The 18,893-nt window shown below is 38.6% G+C and overlaps 1 long non-coding RNA gene across 1 annotated transcript in view; it reads left to right on the plus strand.

Annotated features, from left to right (window-relative positions):
* The window catches only part of LOC128315426 (uncharacterized), a 32,336-nt gene extending 21,528 nt beyond the window's left edge, over positions 1-10,808 (plus strand). Inside the window, exon 3 of the long non-coding RNA XR_008298171.1 lies at positions 10,688-10,808. This is a non-coding gene — a long non-coding RNA (uncharacterized LOC128315426). The remainder of the gene's footprint in view (positions 1-10,687) is intronic.
* Positions 10,809-18,893: the final 8,085 nt, after the last annotated feature.

The raw sequence follows: 18,893 nt of genomic DNA on the forward strand, positions 1-18,893 counted from the left end.
TATTAGTGCAATATCCATCTTTCCCCACATTGCTCCATCCCAGCAGCTTTTATTAAGTGTTTGCATTGCATGTGCACTGCTGTTTTCTGAAAATACATTTGACAAGAAGAGAGAAAGAAAAAAAGACAGGATTTACCTCCAATTGTATAGTTTAATTTAAAAATGGATAAACAAAGTAAGAAACACAGCACAATCTCATAACTGGTGCAGCATGAAAACATACAACGAAAAAATTCTGGAATCTGCCTGGAGGAGTCAAGGAAAGCTGTTCCCATTTGGTCACCTTGAATCGCATAATGAAGGAGCGGTAAGATGGTAAGGTTGAGGGCACTGCAGACAGAAGAAACAACAAAGACCAAAAGGTATGACAGATAGTGGCTTTCTGGGAGGAACTGTGTGTATTTCTAAAATGCTACAATTTACAATGTTTTTCTCCTTGGAAAAGGAAAGGAATCAGCACTGGTGGGTCATGAAAATGGTCAGGAGCTGTTGAGATTTATCCTCCAGCTTTGTCATGCTCTGGAAGGGATTAATATGGTGGATTATTATACTCAAATTTGTATTTTACAGCTTTAACTCTAGACAAAGTGTGGAAGGCATTTTGTAGTGGTAATTCTAGAAGTGAAGCCTGTCTACAAGAGGACAGTTAGGAGGTTCTTGTCCCACGGTGTGGTAGCAGAAATGGAGATGTAAGAGACATAAAGTTGAGTAGTCAGACTTCAAGACTGAACATATATCTAGGATGAGGAAGTAGAGAGCACATAGGAAACTCACACAGTTCTTGTAATACCTGACTAAGTAGATAGTGGCACCATTAGGTAACCTAACAGGTGATTTAACCAGGCTGCATCAGGGACTCCAAAGCTATGAAGTTACATGATACCTCTTCCCCGTAAACATGTTTGGTGTGAGTTGCTAGGCAGAGGGCTATTTCCCTGATTGGAGAGACAAGACCTGGAGCTGTGTCTTCCAAACAGTAAGAAATTAAGGACAGTGAAGAAGACAGCATGAAGCTAAGACCACTGGAAGAAATTACAAGTATTTATGACTATGTTGTCTGTGCCTACCTATTATAAATTCAAGTAGAACCAGAAAAGGAATAGTGAGAAGAGATTCAACCACAGATTTGCAAAACTCACTCTTCCCTATAGAGAAAGATAAGCAGTAGGTCTTTATATGTTTTATAAGCGTGAATTTTTCAAATTATTTGTTAATATTTAGGGTATGCAAATTTTTAGCTAATCCATTTTATAAAGAACAACTTTTTCCAAATGTGGCTTTGCAACAAGAATTTTCATTCAAATTCTAAAGAAGAGATACTCTGAAATACTCAATATGATTTGATTTCATAGGGATATTTAGAAAATAGGCAAAAAAATGTGGAGTATGGTACACAAAGATAATTCTTTCTAGTATATGTAAAGAAAAAACATCACGAATCACCATTATTTATCTTCTGCTAAGAAGTCAAACATGGAGAAATGCTTTGAATTTGATACTCATTTAAACTGCAAAAAAAATTAGAGCTTGTTTTTTTTTTTTTGAAATGTAGAAATGTAGAAATTTGTTTTTGTAGAATCTGTTACATACTTTTTTGATGTTTTCAAGGTTTTATTAAAACATGAAACAACAATCATCAATCTAATTAGGGGAAAGTCTTCACAATGAACATCTGTTGGTTTTGCCAGTCAGCATCCATAGAACCTTTATTTGGTAAAAATTTCCTCTGGGAAACTGCATTTCTTTTACTCTTGACAGTGAGATTAAGTGGTAATAAACCACACCTTGCTCTAAGGATGCATTCTGATTGGAATAAGGCAATCAGCAGAGCCCATCTCCCTGACTACAAAATGATCAGTCAGTTCATACATGGGCACACAATTCAAGAAGTTGAGGGCCCTTGGAAAGGACGTTTTCTTCTCCTGTGGGCACTATGTGAGGTGACTCTAGGGGAATCACTACATAGAACCAAAGAGGAGGCTCCCACTCAGAAGGCAGAGCAGATAAGCTGGATCTTTGTGACAAGGTTGAGCTGCATTTTCCTGTATGTCCTAATATGCTAGCTAATTTAGTTAAGAACCAGTCTTCTACTGGTCTTCATGAGAGTGTCATGGGCCTTTAGTAACTTTCATCTTTAATAACTCTAGGTAGTTTATGTACTGATTCAAACATATCATGTCCATAATTATCAGATCATTCAAGATAATGAATATGAAAGGAGAATTATTAGAGATACCATTTTAATACTTTAATAGAGGTTATTAATGGGAGTGCTTTTATAGGAAATGTAATTGAATTAAGGTATAGTTCAGTTTATAAGAGGGAGAAACAGTCAACATGTGTCTTTGAGTATATAACCAAAGCCCTTTGAAAGCTGATGGACTGTGCTTTAGAAAGTTTCCTGTGTCTAATTTTACAATTTTCCCAACTGTTAAGATATAGGAAATGGAGCAAAGAAGGGTGAATGTCATGGCTTTCTATAAAGTCTCTTTATTTCTTGAAAGAACAAAGTGAATAACTAGTCATTTAGAGTCATATGATACGAGAACTCAGGAAAGGTCAAGATTAATAGACCTTTATAGCACTTTAGATGAGTATTGCATCTTATTGGCCTCTAAAATGTTTACATAGAGTGAGCATGAGGTTTATCCTAAGTTAGAAGGACACTGTGACTCATTTCTGGGATATTGGAGGCTTCTCTGCATTTAGACCTTTGGGTGGCTGTGTTGGGGCCACTTTGCTGGGCAATGTGCGTGGGTCATAGACAATAGTAGAATGTGTGATAATGGCAGGAGGGAAAGTAAAAAACAGAATTTTAAGAAACAAATCATTGGCTATCTATCATATACCAGCCACCAAAGATACAAAGTCAATAGCAAAAGCATGTTTCATCTGGAAACTGTACCCAGGCCTATTACCTGAGGACAGTGACTCTTGTTCTAACAGACCCAACCTTCCCTTTTCATGATAAATCGTTTGTAATCTTCTCTTTACTGTCCTTGAGTGAAAATTATAGATAATATAAATTTTAAAAAATCAATGTAATTAAAAAATCAATATAATCATCTAACTGTAATATCCAAGGAATAGTATATAAAAATAATGTATATTTTTTCAGTATGTAAATGCTTAGGCTCGACTACACTAGATGATACGGTGAGGTAGTCAGGTGCTACAGCTGTACATAGAATTGTGAATACAGAAGCTACAAATAAAGAAATGTTATGATGTGACTTATTGGTAACTGAAATATCAGAATAGTGATGTGCTCTTCAAAACACTGAATAACTCTAGGAAAATTTCAAACCAAATAAAGCTTAATCTTCCCTGGATTTGCATTCTTGGAAAATTTAAGATACTAAAATTCAGTATATTAAAGTTGCAAAAGTTTTATATTTATATATGAAATGGACTTAGGTTCTAGATACAGATATTTGTAAAGTGATTTTAACCTGGTCCATTATTTGTGGTTTGTAACAGATGTTGGACAAATTATCGTTGTGTGAATACATGGTATCCACTCAGTAACTGCCAGTAGCACCCCTTAATCATTATGACAACCCCAAAACACCCCTACCCATTTCTAAAACTACCCGTAGAGAGCTGTAATGTCCCTTTGGTAATCAGTGTTTTACATGTTCATAGTTACCCAAGCCCTAAATCACAATGAAGTGCGAAGCTCCACGTAACTGTGTTATGCACAAGGCCGAATGGGGATGTAGAATAAGGATTTTGTCAAACATATAATTCGTATTCATATATCTTTTAAATTATTTCCATATAAATATACATATCTTGTTCCTAAAAGAAGTTTTTTTAGTTTTTCTTACTCCAAATTAAAAGAATCGAATGAGAAGCAAATAGTAGTTAGGGGCCTACTTGGCATTTCAAAGAAAAACTTTATTTTGAAACTAAAAGGTCTCTTCTTTTCACATGTTTTATATTTGGTGTAGAGCCTGGAGTATGCTCAGATTCAAACATGCAACTCCAAGAATGGCTTTTATTTTGGAATTGGGTTGTACAGCCTCCATTACTGCCCGTGTGGTATGCCAGCCTGATCAATAGCCTGATGAGGCATGTGTGGCCTGCACTGCCCAGCCCCACCATTTTCAACCTAATTAGCAGCTGCTCAAAGATGGGAAACAGGTGCAGATCCAGGGCCAGACCAGGGAAGTCTGCCTGTAATTAACAAGGAAAAAAGGGTCAGATATTGGGAAGAATATCAAATCGGCCCACTGGGGTTAGCATGCTGGCCTCAAAGGCATAGTCACCTGAGATCTTAAGCATGCTAATGTAAATTATGCAAGCTTTCAAACAACGTGTCTGCATAATCAGTTGGCAGAGAGGAAAATGATTTTTTCTTTCTTTCTTTCTTTCTTTCTTTCTTTCTTTCTTTCTTTCTTTCTTTCTTTCTTTCTTTCTTTTTTCAATAGAGAAGGGAAAAAGGGCATCTACAAACTGATTTTTTTCTCACCATGTTGTGGACTTTCTCACCATGTAGTGACATTTCCTGAGAGGCAATCATGAGTCCTTAGAAGAAGCTGTTAAGCAATTACAACTCTTCTAGAAATAAGTGAAGTTTGGAGGAGAAGCTAATAATCAGGTTGTTGAGAGAATTATGTACTAACAGGTAATTGAAAGAAGACACATTATGCACACGTGGTTATGTATAATAAATTGATTTTGGTCATTGGCAACTTTCTGAATTACTCCATAAAGTGAAGCCCATTTAAGATAAGCAAGGACTTCCCAAGGGCCAGGTAAATTTGAAGAAGGCTAAAAACCAAATTTTCGAGCAAAAAAACGAAGGACAAGTCCACATGCCGTGTTCTGATTCTGGCTTTAATAGTCAATGCTTTCAGTACCAAGGAATTGGTGCTATTCCAAGTCATGGAGCTTTTCATGGACTCTAGGCTGAGAAGACTTTACACCCTGTCCTTTTTAGCATTTAGCCTCCCAGTAAACTGTCATCTACATGGTGCCAGATTTCCTAGGCTAGAAGGGAGTTTTATATTTCTGGTTGAGCGATTGGTGGCAATTTCATTCAACCTAGTGAAATTAACATGGGAAAAACAACCCCTAAACCTTAGATAGTTAGCAAAGGCTTATTTCTTACTGTCAGTGCATGTCTTGTGGATTAAGTATGGCTCCCCATTGACTTCATTAAAATATTAAGTGGAAGGAACTGACTTTCTCTGGGACGTGGCCTATCTTTGTGACAGAGAGGATACAACATGGCAGAACCTTGGGAGTGGTTTTCATCCCACTTACGTACCACTTGATTTCCAATGATGTCAGTGAGGTGAGATATATAATCCTCTCTTCAGGAGGGATAGTAAATGCTTTGGGTAATAATAAAATCAACTACAGTGAGTTGGACTAAATCTGTATACATTTTTAGAAAGGTAGTCCTTACTGTGGCGTGAATACAAGTACCGATGGGCCTAAAACAGTGAAGTTTGTAAAATCAGAGTCAGAGAAAATGCTACTAGCTGCCTTATTTTTGTTTTCAAATATGCACCATTTTTGTTTTCAAATATGGATAAAGTGTCCAGGCACTTTATCATTTTCTTTTGTACACTCATAGCAACCTTGGAATCTTGGAGTTATCCCTGTTTTATCAAAACTGTGGCTCAGACACTTTCAGTGATTTACTCAGATCTGTTCAGCTAATAAAGTTGCAGCATGGGGATTCCAACCCAGCTCTGTCATAGAATGCCCTCTTCTGAATGCACCACACTGCTCAGAAGATGTGGCAGGTCTGGCAGGTACCTTATCTCATGGGCTCATAACACAATCTGTTGCATCTGTCACATTGTGATTGTGAGATTCTTGGGGGCATAAGAGGGAACCTGTGCTGTCTGGAGAGCATCAGTCAGTAACTCTGGGCTCAGTGCAGTGTGCTTGAGTACTAAGCACAGAACACACACTTTCAGGATTGAAGTCAAGATGACTGAAGTCTTTCTAGGGTCCCTTTACTTAAATATCTTTGTATTAGGGTTCCTCAATATTGTGTTGTGGATTTTTTTTTTTTTTTTGCACTGAATAGTCTTTTGCTCTGTGTGTGTGTAGCGGAGCTGTTTAGAAGAATCTCTGGCCTCTACTCATTAGATGCCCATAACAACTTTCCCTTAATTGTGAAAACTAAATTGTCTCCTGACATTGCCAAATGTCTTTGATGTGTGTGTGTGTGCATGTGTACAAAAACACCCCTAGTTATAGGAACCACTACTTACACCCAAATGATAAATTTGGTACAGAATTACTGTATATGGATACTGAACTCTATTTTATATGAACTCTAATCTTCTTGTATTATATAATAATTATCCATTCTTTAAACAACATTAAGAGATCACTTACTATACTCAGGTACTTTGCTACTTTGGATGGGGGAGGAGTTGCTATGGTAATCAGTAAGACCAGTCAGGTCTTCACTAGATGATATGCTTTGTAATTCTGCATCTATAAAGAAGCTAAGAAAGAGAGAAAAGTTGGATTGAAGTTCTTTACGTGGACAAGAAAAGACCAAGGGTTTTAAAAAATATATCAAATACAGCAAAGAATTTTGAGTAGGATTTGATAGGAAAAATGCAGGAAAGAAAATAACGCAGTTAGCTATCCCTCTCTCTCTTCAGCATCAACTCTGACCACCTATTTTTGAGGGTCATCCCAAAGCCTAAAATATCTTTAAATCAATCTCTTGCTCTCGACAGGCTCAGGGATTGATGATGCTAAATCTAGAAAGAACCTTAGCCTCCTCTAAACCTTGGGGCTGAGACCTGCCAGGAAAGATGGTAAGGTGAATCAAAAAGTCTCTTCTTAATCTTAGGAAGATAATGAAGAAGATAAGAAGGAAGAGAAGGATAATAAGGAAGAATGCAGGAAGGAGAGGAAAATGAGGGACTTAGAATGTGATATAGCAGGAAGATCAGAAAATTTAGACAAAGTTGAGGTTCAGACTATGAGACCTTAGGCCAGTTGTGCATTAGATGTAACATCATCTCTAGAATGGGAGGAAGAATTATTGCCTTCCACATGGGTTACTGTAAGAATTAGATATGCCATATTTCTTCTTGAGACACATTTGAACATTTTAAATTGACATGCACATGTAATGTGCTTTTTGTTAGTCTCCTCCCAATTTTGCTACCTATTATTATCATGGAAGGCTGGAAGGAAACTAGGCTTTCTGACTGGAAAACTGCAGTTTACCTATAAGTTTTACGTACCTCTTTGGAAGTCAGGTTGAGGAGCTTTGGGAAAGGTGAGGAGGAGATGAAGTGGGTTCCTATTAAAAAGGGCCTACGTTGGGGATGCCTGGGTGGCTCATTTGGTTAAGCATCTAACTCTTGATTTTGGCTCAGGTCATGATCTCATGGTTTCTGAGTTCAAGCCTTGAATCAGGCTCTACGCTGACAGTGAGGAACCTCCTTGGGTTTCTCTGTCTCTCTGCGCCTCCCCTGCTTGCATGTTCTCTCTCTGAAAATAAATAAATAAACCTAAAAAAACCCCAATAAATATAAAAAGACCTACATTGGCTAAAGAATGGAATCAATGATCGAAAGAGAAGACGTAGTTTGAAGCAATCAATTAGCAGGGTTTAAACAAATAAACAAAAGAGAAGCCATTATACAAATTAAGACCATTTAGCTTCAGAAGAAGGTCTGATTACTGACCGTGACAAAAAGCCAGGAAGATGGGGCACATTTTTGTTTGAGTGCCCTCCAGTTCTGTTAATAGACCATTATGGTGGCTATCAGAACTTCACTCTCAGTGTCCACCTTTTTCTTGTTGAATTCCACTGGAAATTTTATGTCTACTGGCATTATAAATGACTTGGATGTCTTAGTGTTTCATCATTTAGTTATGATTCTAATTATATCTTAAATAAGAATGTGCTGGAACTTGTTTTAGTTGGAGACCAAGGCCCATGAAACATTAAGACCCCTATTTTGATTGCATTACTTCGCATGTAGGAACAGCTTAGTGAATATCAGTTGATTGAGACATTGATTCTACACAAATTGAAGTAAAGTTCCATATATGGTTAAGGCTCTCTTTGAAGTCTAAATTTCCTGTTGTGATGCTTGTTTTTAAGTGCAAGGCATTATTTTTAACTACAAGACATTCAAATTTAATAGTTGGGTGAACAAGGAAATAAGCCATTTTATCTCTATTTAACACATGAAAAAACTTAAGTCTAGACAGTACAGTGTTTTATTTAAAGTCACATGGAAAGTAAATTTAAGCCGGTACTCTGTTTCTAGGAAATCACGAATTACCCAACCACAGCCACTTTCTCAGCCTTAATCTAACAAACACCAGGCTAAAACATGTCCCCTGTAGGACTGAAATGATTACCTAGGTGCCCTACATCACAGTGCATATTTTTAATACTGGGGGAAAATGGCTATATCTTATAAATTACAAGGAAATAGAGTAGCATCATTAGATATTTCAGCCAAGTTCAACAGCTGGCCTCAATTCTTCTTTTAAAATGCAGAGCCTCAAAATAGACAGACTAAGATTTATAAAAATAGATCTGTCTGTCACTTCTAATTTTACATTTTGCAAACAAGTTGTGCTTCAATGAAAATTTGCAGATAGATTGAGCATCTGGCAATAGAAAGATTGTCAGGATTTCTGTGGTTTGGATTCAGACTACAAAGGATAATTGGTAAAGATAATCTTTTGTTTGAATCGCCTAAATGATTTTACCTCACTAACCCTGACAACAGATGGTGAGTATAGTTATTATCAACTCATTTTTATGAGAGGGAGGCCACTGAAGAGCCAAAGCACTGGATCCCCCCTTGCTGCTGAAGCCATGTATCATTGTGGAATAAGGTCCAGCCTGGGTTCGCAAGCCTAGGTTTGTCACTAACTGGCTTTGTGATCCTTGACACATCTCTAATAGTTGGAACTTCCTGTGCTGAGCTGTACTACAACAGAGTAGATTAGACCTCCCTACTCAAAGTGTGGTCCATGGACCGGCAACATTAGCATCACTGGAAGCTGGTTAGAACTTAGACTCTCAGGCCTCACTGTAGACCTTGGGAATCAGAATGCACATTCGAAATAGTTCCCAGGTGATTTCTATAAATGTTGCAGTTCAAGAACCCCTGGGCTTAAGGCTCTTATGGCTTCTTCTAGTTGAAACACTATTATTTTGAGCACAGGGATGGTGGGGACTGTCCTACAAGCCCTAATAGAGCCCTTGGCATAGAGTGCATTATGGGATGAATAAACAAATGAGGAGAAAGGTGTTCTTACCCAGCCAACTTCAAAGACAAGTCATTTTGACCAACAAGGCCTTGAAAATCTCAGAAAGCTCCTTTTGTAAGTTGTGCCAATTGTTCCCCCACATAGAAGCATGAGAACCCTGTATTCTTATATCCATTTCTTCCTTTTAAACAAAATGATCTTACTTCCACATTACAAAAAGAGTTGCCTCTCACCTCTCTCTGCACTTAGCTGATTCTAAGCGGTACAAACACCAAACCAATCTGTCCTTTTCCTTGAAGCTGCTTTCTTTCCCTTTCTCAGTCCACCTGCTCAGGCATCACATTACTGCCAGCCCATTTGCACCATCTGCTCATTTAAGTGTCCGTTGATGGGAGGACAGAGGACACCTGGTGACCGTGAAGTCGGCCCAATACACTGAAGGAAATCAGCAAAGTGGCAAAAAGGCATGAAATAAAACAGACCTTGGGAATCCAGAGGGTAGAGTTTCAGAGGAAGGAGGGATGAGCAAAATGGGTTGAGCTTCTGAGGCCCTGGGCAGTCTTTTAATTTCCTGACCTTTTGCTCTGTGAGCACTGCTCTGTGAAAGGAGAGAGATTCCTAAGGAAGCAAGAACACATTTATTTTCTGCTGAACAGCTGCTTCCTGCAAAGCAAATGGTACATGGTGAGCCTGTTCTGGGTACCTGTTGGAGTGAAGATTGTTAAATGTCTACAAGGCCACCTGTATGTCTAAGCTGCTAGCTAGGTCATTGCTTCTAATTCTGCAAAGCATCCGTAGTCAACTGTTTATCATTTCTGAAAGCAGATTCAGATGGAAAGACCTAGCTATAACCTGCAGAAATATGGCCAGAGGGCTACTCTGGAAGTTTGGGCCTCAGAGAGCCACACAGAGGGCCCCAGGCCAAAGTTAGGACACACCATCCTAGATGTACTCCTAGGAGCCTCAACGGTCAAATGTCTCCTCAGCCCAGAGTTACTTAAAACCAACTGTCACACATTTAGGTCATGGTTTCAATTCTTAATAGAAAGTGACTGTTTTGTTTCTCCTCAGCTGGTAGTATGCAAGTTCATTAAAAGCATTAGTAGTGGTGGGCATGAGGATCTGAACCTTAACAGAATTGCTTCAGAATTCACTGCAAATAGTTAATCAGAGCCATTTTTACAAAAGAAGTGTAGTGATTAAGAGAGTCATCTCTGGGAACAGAATCCTGACTTCATAATGTACCTGTGTGACTATGGGTGAATTCATGTTTTTCTCAGTTTTCTTGTCCATAAAATGGGGTGATGATAGTAACCCACCTCACAGCATTGTTGTAAAGACTGCATGTACCATATAAAGAAATAGAATCTGGCATACCGTTAACTGCTACACCGTTTGCTATTATTGGGGAAGAGAGATTGTTCTGAAACTTGTTTTCTCTTATCTTTTTTACCCACAGAAGGAAGAAGCTAATTACGGAAACTGTTAGGACTCGCATTTTGCATGGATTCCAGGTGATAAACCTCTTCCACCTTTCCACTTCTTGCCAAGCCTTGTTTCCCATTACCTTATTATTTGACTCCTAGCTCTGTCAGAGAAAATAAGAAAGAAATCTATCTAATGATTCTTTCCTGTAGTGTCTTCCTTGTCAGCATCTGCTCAATCACTAGTAGATATTGACGTATTGAAGGTTCCCTCAAGCTTGTTCAAACAGGGAATTAACTCTAATTCTCAGCGATGAGAGGGGGCTTAGTTGGAGCCAAAGTATCTTGCTGGCCTTAAAACTAAGTCCGGACCCTCACAATGGGGTAAGTCAAGAGTCTCAAACTCAAATGCCCACAGGGGCCTGAGAGCAAAGTGCTATCAGCCTCTCTTCTATTGCTCACTTTAGACAAAGACAGGCAGATAATTGTGCAAGAGCAGGATCAACAGCCATTCACACCAGATCTTAGTTTGGGAGAAATTAACAAGCGGTGAGGCCTGTGGAGAAATGGCATCCATATGAGCTAAAGAGGGAAGCTGCTCTCAGTTCATGTGAGCCCAATGTTGCTCGATTTTCTGATCTTTAAAGAGAAGAAGCCCTCAAGTGTGATTTTTTTTCAAGTGAAATCTCCAGATTTGTTATCTGCTGAAAATTGCAGATGTCAGAACATGGAGGGAGACAAATAAAGCGTGTTTATGAGTGGAATCTAATCTGTAGGCTTCAATTTTGGGTTAAGTTATGTGCACTTAGATCCTTCTCTGTGCCAGCCAGTATGTTATACAGAATGCTTAATGTGCCTGGTTGAGGGCTGGGTGCTGTAGGGAGAGGGGAAAAGCTTCATCTTGGTCAGGAGATATGAGTCTCATGAATGAGGGATTTTTTTGACTTTTTCCTCTAACTTTTGATTTTGAAATAATTTCAGATACACAGAAAATTTGAAAAGTAGTACAAAGACTTTCCATGTATAATTCACCTACAGTCTCTAAATATGGCTAATATTTTATCATATTTACTTTCTCATTGTCTTGTTCTTTTTTTTTTTTTGAGAGAGAGAGAGAGAGAGAGAGAGAGAGAGAGAGAGAGAAGAACGAGTGGGGGAGGGGCAGAGACTCTTAACCAGGCTCCATGCTTGGAGCCCAATGCAAGGATCAATCCCATGATCCTGGTATCATGACTTGAATCAAAATCAAGAGTCAGACACTTCACCAACTGAGCCATGTGTTCCCCATCTTTGGCTTGTTCTTGATCTCTATTCCTTTCTTCTTTTCTGGGTGTATCTTTTTCTATGTGTGTGTATGTGTGTGTGCATGTGCCTGAAAAATTTGTGAGTAAGTTGAAGAATTAGTGTCCTTTTACTTCCAAATGGTTTAGTGTATTTTCTAAAAGCAAGAATATCTTCTGACATACCACAGTATAATAGATCAAGAAATTAACATTAATGTACATCTATACAGATCTGATATATAAAAATCGTTCAAATTTCATGCCACAGTGTCTTTATAGCAAAAGAAAAATTTCAGTCCCAGAATCCAAAAGTGTCCATATTGCTTCTTTATATTCTTGTTTGTTGGCTGAGGTGGGGGTGGGGAGGCAGTTTGTCTTTCATCAGAAAAGACAAATCTCTCTTGTGTTTTATGACATTAATATTTTAGAAGACTACAGGCCATTCCTCAATAATTTGGAAGAGTAGAGATTACCTTTCATTTTGGGTTTGTTTAGTATTTCCTAACGATTAGATTCAGATCATGTATTTTTGTCAGGAATACCAAGAAGTGATGTTGAGTCCTTCTCAACATGAGAAAGACACAATGCAAGTATTTGAGGAACACTGTCCATTTGGTTTCTTTTGTTTGTTAAAATTTTATTTTAGAGAGAGTGCTGGCAGGGAAGAGGTCCAGAGGGACAGAGAGAGGATCTTAAGCAGGCTCCACATTCAGCATGGAGCCTGATGTGGGGCTCAATCCTACAACCCTGGGATCATGACTGGAGCTGAAATCAAGTGTCAGATGCTCAATCGACTGAGCCACCCAGGTGCTCCAGAAAACTGTCCATTTGTTTTGGGAAGAGAAGTATTAACTGTACAAGTACTTGCCTTTCAAATTGGCATTTTGCTATTGTTTTTGTTATTTTAGCCTTGTTATTAAGATCCTATTCAAATTCATTCAGTCTACATAAAAGTTTCTCCTCTTGCTCCTCTTCTTCCACTCTACATTTGTTTTCATGATGAAATATCCAGATTCTTTGGGTCCATTTGGTATTGAGATTATATGCAAACCTGTGAAGTTTGATGAATTGGTAGCTGAAAGGATAGCCAAAAAAAGCAGACAGACTCACTATTGAATTTGGTAACAGGAGCCTTTCCCACTACTTGGGCCCCCAGAGACTTTATATATGAAGCAAGAAGCAGACTGTGGGTAAAATGGAGTGTAGACATGCCTACCTACTTCCTCTTCACTTTAACAAAAGAAATAATTCCCTGCATTTATATAATTTTTGAAAAATTCTCAAAAATTTATCACATTTGTTATCTCCTGTTTATAAGAGAAAACAGTACACAGGTAAAGATTTAAAAATACTAGCAGGAGATAGTCCCGCCCTGGTTTCCTAGTTTTGTTCCTTGGGACAGTCATTCTGTGGAAATGCCTTATGAAATCCCCAAATTTGAGCAGCATCAGAGAGCAGCAGAAAGGCACGGGCTTTTGAACTAACAGGTTTTAGTTGGAGCTTCAGATTTACTGTCCAGTATTTGTGGAATCCTAGACAATTTGCTCTCTGGAGCTCAGTTTCCTCATTTGTAAAATGGAGGATTATCTTGCCAGACTCTCACAAGAATTAACAAGATAAACAAAAGGAAAACATTTAACTCAGTGTACTTGGTAGATAGTACAGTGCAATAAATGTGGATTTTCTTTCATATTCCTTTTTATCTAGGCACCTTCAAGGGTTTACTAATTCCTTCCTTGTTACAAAGTCCATTGGGAGGAATTTCAGTATCTAGTAATACTAACAAAGATTTGGTAAAAAAGAGGCACATAATTTTATTTATTTTTATTTTTATATGTTTATTTATTTTTGAGAGAGAGAGCATATGAGCCGGAGAGGAGCACAGAAAGAGGGAAATAGAGGAGCCGAAGGAGGCTCTGGTGCTGTCAGTGCAAAGCCCCACTTGGGGCTCAAACCCACAAACCATGAGATCATGACCTGAGCTGAGGTTGGATACTCAACCACCTGAGCCACTGAGGTGCCCCTGGAATTTTAAATAATTTTAACAACCTGACATGTTGGACATATGCACACTATCCTTACAGTCCTAAAATCATAAAAGCAAATATCAATGATTGGTAAGTTTTACATGAATATGATGCATTTAACCACAATATTTGCAGAATCAATTTGGCAGTCACAAATAGGAAGCCTCTGGATCTTGGTTCTATGTAGAAATGCCCTTTTTGTAATTTAAACAGTTCATTACAATTGGAACTCAAGCATGTATGTGACAAAGTAGGTGACAAAGTCTTTCATGTATTGAAAGAGATTATCAGGAACTGAAGGAACATGGTCCTACATAGAGGAAATTGCCACTCTTTCAGTTGTTGAATGTGGAATGACAGTGTGCATGGAAGCCCTGGCTTCGGGTTCAGTGGCTTACAGATTCACTTGTGTTCACTTTAGTTTTTTTTTTTTTTAATGCTCATTTATTTTTGAGAGAGAGAGAGAGTGAGAGAGCCAGAGAGTGAGTGGGGGTAGAGGTGGGGGAAGGGCAGGGACAGGGAAACCCAGAATCCGAAGCAGGGTCCACGCTCTGAACTGTCAGCACAGAGCCAGATGCAGGGCTCGAACCCACAAACAGTGAGATCATGATCTAAGCCAAAGTTGATTGCTTAACCAACTGAGCCACCCAGGCACCCCTCACTTTATATTTTTCCAGGCATATGTCATCATAGTCCAAGTAAATGTAGAACAATCTTGAATTTCTTTTTTCTAACTTTTATAGGAAGTTACCTTGTTATAAAGCTATTTTTGTTTTCCTTCTATATTTGTAAGGGAATATGTCATCAGAAACGGTAGGGAGGATGGAGGCTACAAATGGGAGCATTGGATACTTCCTAGTTGAAGAGAAAGAACAAAGTGACATCACATTTTTTTTTTTAACACTGCTCATATTCAGGATCAACATATGACTGATGATCCAAACTGGGTTACTTGAGAGAAAGAGGGTATTATTAGTAATTTTACTGAGACAAAACAAGTAAACAGACTAACTGAGCCAAACCAGGGCATGCTATCCTTGAGGACTCCCGTCAGGAATTAAAATTACCAGATAGGTTAAGTTTCATAGAATGGCTAAGTAAATAAAACTGCAGATGGGCAGTAATTCCCCTTACTGCTACCATCGCTCTCTGTCCAGTGCCCATCTTTTCCAGGCTGTTTAGGGTACTCCATTGCAGACATCTCCCCACGATTCAGACTTTAACTGGCTTTTCTAGAAGAATGTATGTAGTTGGTATCCCCCCTCCCCCCGCATTCTCTTGACTCATTTCAGAGTACTGAAAATTTATCTTAGAGACTCCTTCACAATAAGGTGTTTATTTCTGGTGGACTTAGTGCGGTGGCCTTTTAGAACAGAACTCACGGTCATAAACAACATGGGAAATCTGGCACTAAAATAATTGGAAAGTGACTATTTTTTGTTTTAGGGAGAGGGGTTTTGTTTGTTTGTTTTACCATGAAGGCAGAAGTCTTCTCCCCTTCACTTTACAATCCTGTGTACTTGTGAAGCATGGGCATCTGTAGCCTTTTCATGTGCCTTTACTCAATTGTCCCTCCCCACAGGAGGAGCAGGTAGTCTATGTAGGGTGGCTTAGTCACAGAGCACAGGCTTCCCATTCTAAAGAGGAGTACAAATGAGATCTGGAGAGGCAAAGTGAGATGCTCAGTGTCACAGCAAAAAAATGATTTCTGATGTACATAGATTTGGGTCCAGTTGATGGAGGAGTCACAGGGACTTCTGAATTAACAATAGGGGTACTATAATAATAATAATAATAATAATAATAGCCAAAGCATATGGTGTTACCATGTACAGGCATTGTTCTAAGAGCCTAATGCCTATTAGCACTTATACCTAACATATTAATCAATATTTAAATTTTTTCCCTAATGGTAAATGCAAATTTTAGACTTTTTTCCTTCATGGGGAATAGAATTAATTGTTTGCAGCACATTAGCTCTGTTTTGTTTTATTTGCAAAGAAAGCTTTGGGTAGATAGTTTCCTCATGTAACTTAGTGCCATTAGCCCTTTCCTTTTACATTAGATGAATATTTTTCAGCACACATCTTGCTGCTTTCGGTTCAAGGCTGAATGTGGCTTTGTCTCGCAATGTTTATATTTGTGCTGAAGTAGTGTGGACTCACATGATTAGGTAAGGTTTGTTGCTCGAGGCAATATTATGCAATTGCTTAAAATCTTACTCCGTTCATATGGTTGATGGTCTTCAGTGGCATTTAACTCCTGTTTTGTGTTTAGTTGTATTCAAGTACTTTAGGACAGGAGTTTAGTTAGCTTCCTGGGCTGGACTTTCTGCCTGATATTATTATTTAAGCTACATTTCAGATATAGTGAGGGAGGCAGGGAGGGGAAGGTAAAAAGAAAAAGGAAGAGAAAAAACCTGGGACACATTGTCATTCATTACCCATTAAATGTTTAGGAAGTATTGTTTTCCTCAGTATGAACTAGAGATACAATTAGCCTGAAAGGTATCACTTTTTTATTTTTATTTTTTAATGTTTATTTATTTTTGAGAGAGAGAGAGAGAGAGAGAGGCAGAGAGAGAGAAAGAGAGAGAGAGAGAGCACAAGCAGGAGAGGGGCAGAGAGAGAGGGAGACACAGAATCTGAAGCAGGCTCCAGGCTCCAAGCTGTGGGCAAAGAGCCAGATGTGGGGCTCAAACTCATGAACTGTGAGATCTTGATCTGAACCAAAGTTGGATGCTTAACTGACTGAACCACCCAGGCAGTCTTAAAAGGCATCACTTTCTATATAAATCCAAGTAAAGGCTTGCTATGAGTGTTGGAGTGACGTGTGGTTGGCTATAGGCTCTTCACTGTCCAGTTCAGGTCGCAGTGATTTTTCTTGGAGTTCCAGCCACTGAGTTGGGCACTTAGTTAATGCTCCGTATATAATGGAATGGAGGGATTAAGACTTAAGAAGAGAACTGAAATATGGTAGAATATTAGGAAGGGGTGGTTTTGTCATATTGAAAGGTGCCAGGACAGGCTTTACTGTAGGTAAAAAAAAAAAAAAAGAAATATTGATAATTAGTTATGGTAGGTGCTGAGCCAGAAGACCCAAGTACCAACCCCAAGTGAGGACTCCCCCACCACTGGAAGACAGCAAAGATCAGAACACAGCCAACTGTTAGCAGTAGGAGCCCACAGACCTCTCTACCCACTGCCTCATGTAGGCTTCAGATCCCTGCAGAGAACTCAACACACAAGGCACTGGTCAGAAGAGTAGGCTACTCAGAGAAAGAAGAAATGCAGCAAGATCAGTGTCTGTAATATGGCTAACAGGTCTCTCTGATGGCCGCTCAAGGTAGTGGACTGTACATAACACTCTGATGTTGCTGGCAAAGACCCGGTTCTCTTCCTCTGGAGGCAGATGGACTGGTTGGACTGGCCGGGTTCTTTATGACCCACAAGCTTACGTAGTACAAGGACATTCATGTGTATTGAGTTGTATTGGGTTGTAATGGATTGTACTGAGTTGTACTGGGTTGAGTACCCAGAACAGAGGAAAAGTTCTCCTAATTAGGAAGAAGAATATGGGGCTCCATGACAGCTCTCACCAAGCTTCCACATAGGTGAATGTTTCAGGTCCAGGATGCTGATGAGGCAAGTCTATTGCAGGGTAGCTGTGTCCCCAACAGTAAGATAGAGACAGAGGGGAGTGAAGGATCAAACTAGAAATGTACTCCTTGAAAATGAAAACTATTTCTCTCTGTCCCTCCCCTCAATTTTATGAATGGCAGACATTACTAATCAGTCATGAAGGTGTTTCCAAGTGAATTGGGATACAGTCAGAATCCTTTTGCTCTTTTCTTCAGAATCCTTAACAATCATTTCAGGTGGGCATTGTCAACTATAGGGAGTTAGTGTATGATTTAAAATCTGATTATTAAAAGACTAAAGATCTGATCTTATGAAATTAAAGACATGTCAACTTTGAGGAAGGAAGAGAGTGGAAGACAGCTATCTGTATTGAAGCAGGTCTGTGAAATGCGGTCAGAAGAAGAAGAGAAGATCCCAGTAGGGGAGAAATGGATTGTACAAACTCAACTGGGTTGGCATGGGTGGATGAATGAATGAATGAATAAATAATGAGAGGTACATTTGAATTAGTCAGAATGTCTGTATTCCCCTCATGGCATTTTTTTCATTTTTAAACAACCTTGGGCAAGCCCCATATGTCAGATACTTCCTAGCAAAACAAAGATCAGAAGTGTGGCAATATCCTGATAATTCAGGCAAAACCTCCACTTCTGTTTAGAGTACAGAAAATACCACTGGGAAAGAGAATTATAAATAAAAACATGTTTTTCTTTTATAACAGCATGTCATTATCATCTTTATGAATTTATATGACATCTTTTACTTAGGAAAGTAAATGGAATTCCATTAATGTTTAGAAATGATTACTAAAGAACTATCCAGTGTAGGATGGCATTGAAATCCAATACTCATGTGAGGAGACTTGAGCTCTTGTTCCTGAACAGTTAAGCTGAACTCCCTGACAGTCATATTTTGACTAAAGCATTCCAATAAGAAGTGTAAAATTTTGTAAATTGTATCTTGAAGACCAAAATAGGCAGCTAACAGAGAATGCCTTCATTTTGTATTTTTCTTAAGTTATTTGGGGTTATGTTCATATAGCTTTTAACCAAATAATCTTGGTTTACTTAGTGATGTGGGGCTCATGATTTTAGTTCTCTGCTCGCTGCTGTAGATGACCTGTGCATCTTTACTTCCTTGTGAACTGTTCAATGTAAATTAAGAAGAAATTATATTATGTGCCTTTTAGTTGTCAAAAACTAAAAATATGTAAAATTCTACAACCAAAGCAACCCCTGGTAACATTTTGGTGATATATACCTTTTCAAAAAACACAGCAGAGATTATTTT

This window comes from Acinonyx jubatus, chromosome B2, assembly GCF_027475565.1.
Source record: "Acinonyx jubatus isolate Ajub_Pintada_27869175 chromosome B2, VMU_Ajub_asm_v1.0, whole genome shotgun sequence".
NCBI classification, from domain to species: Eukaryota; Metazoa; Chordata; class Mammalia; order Carnivora; family Felidae; genus Acinonyx; species Acinonyx jubatus.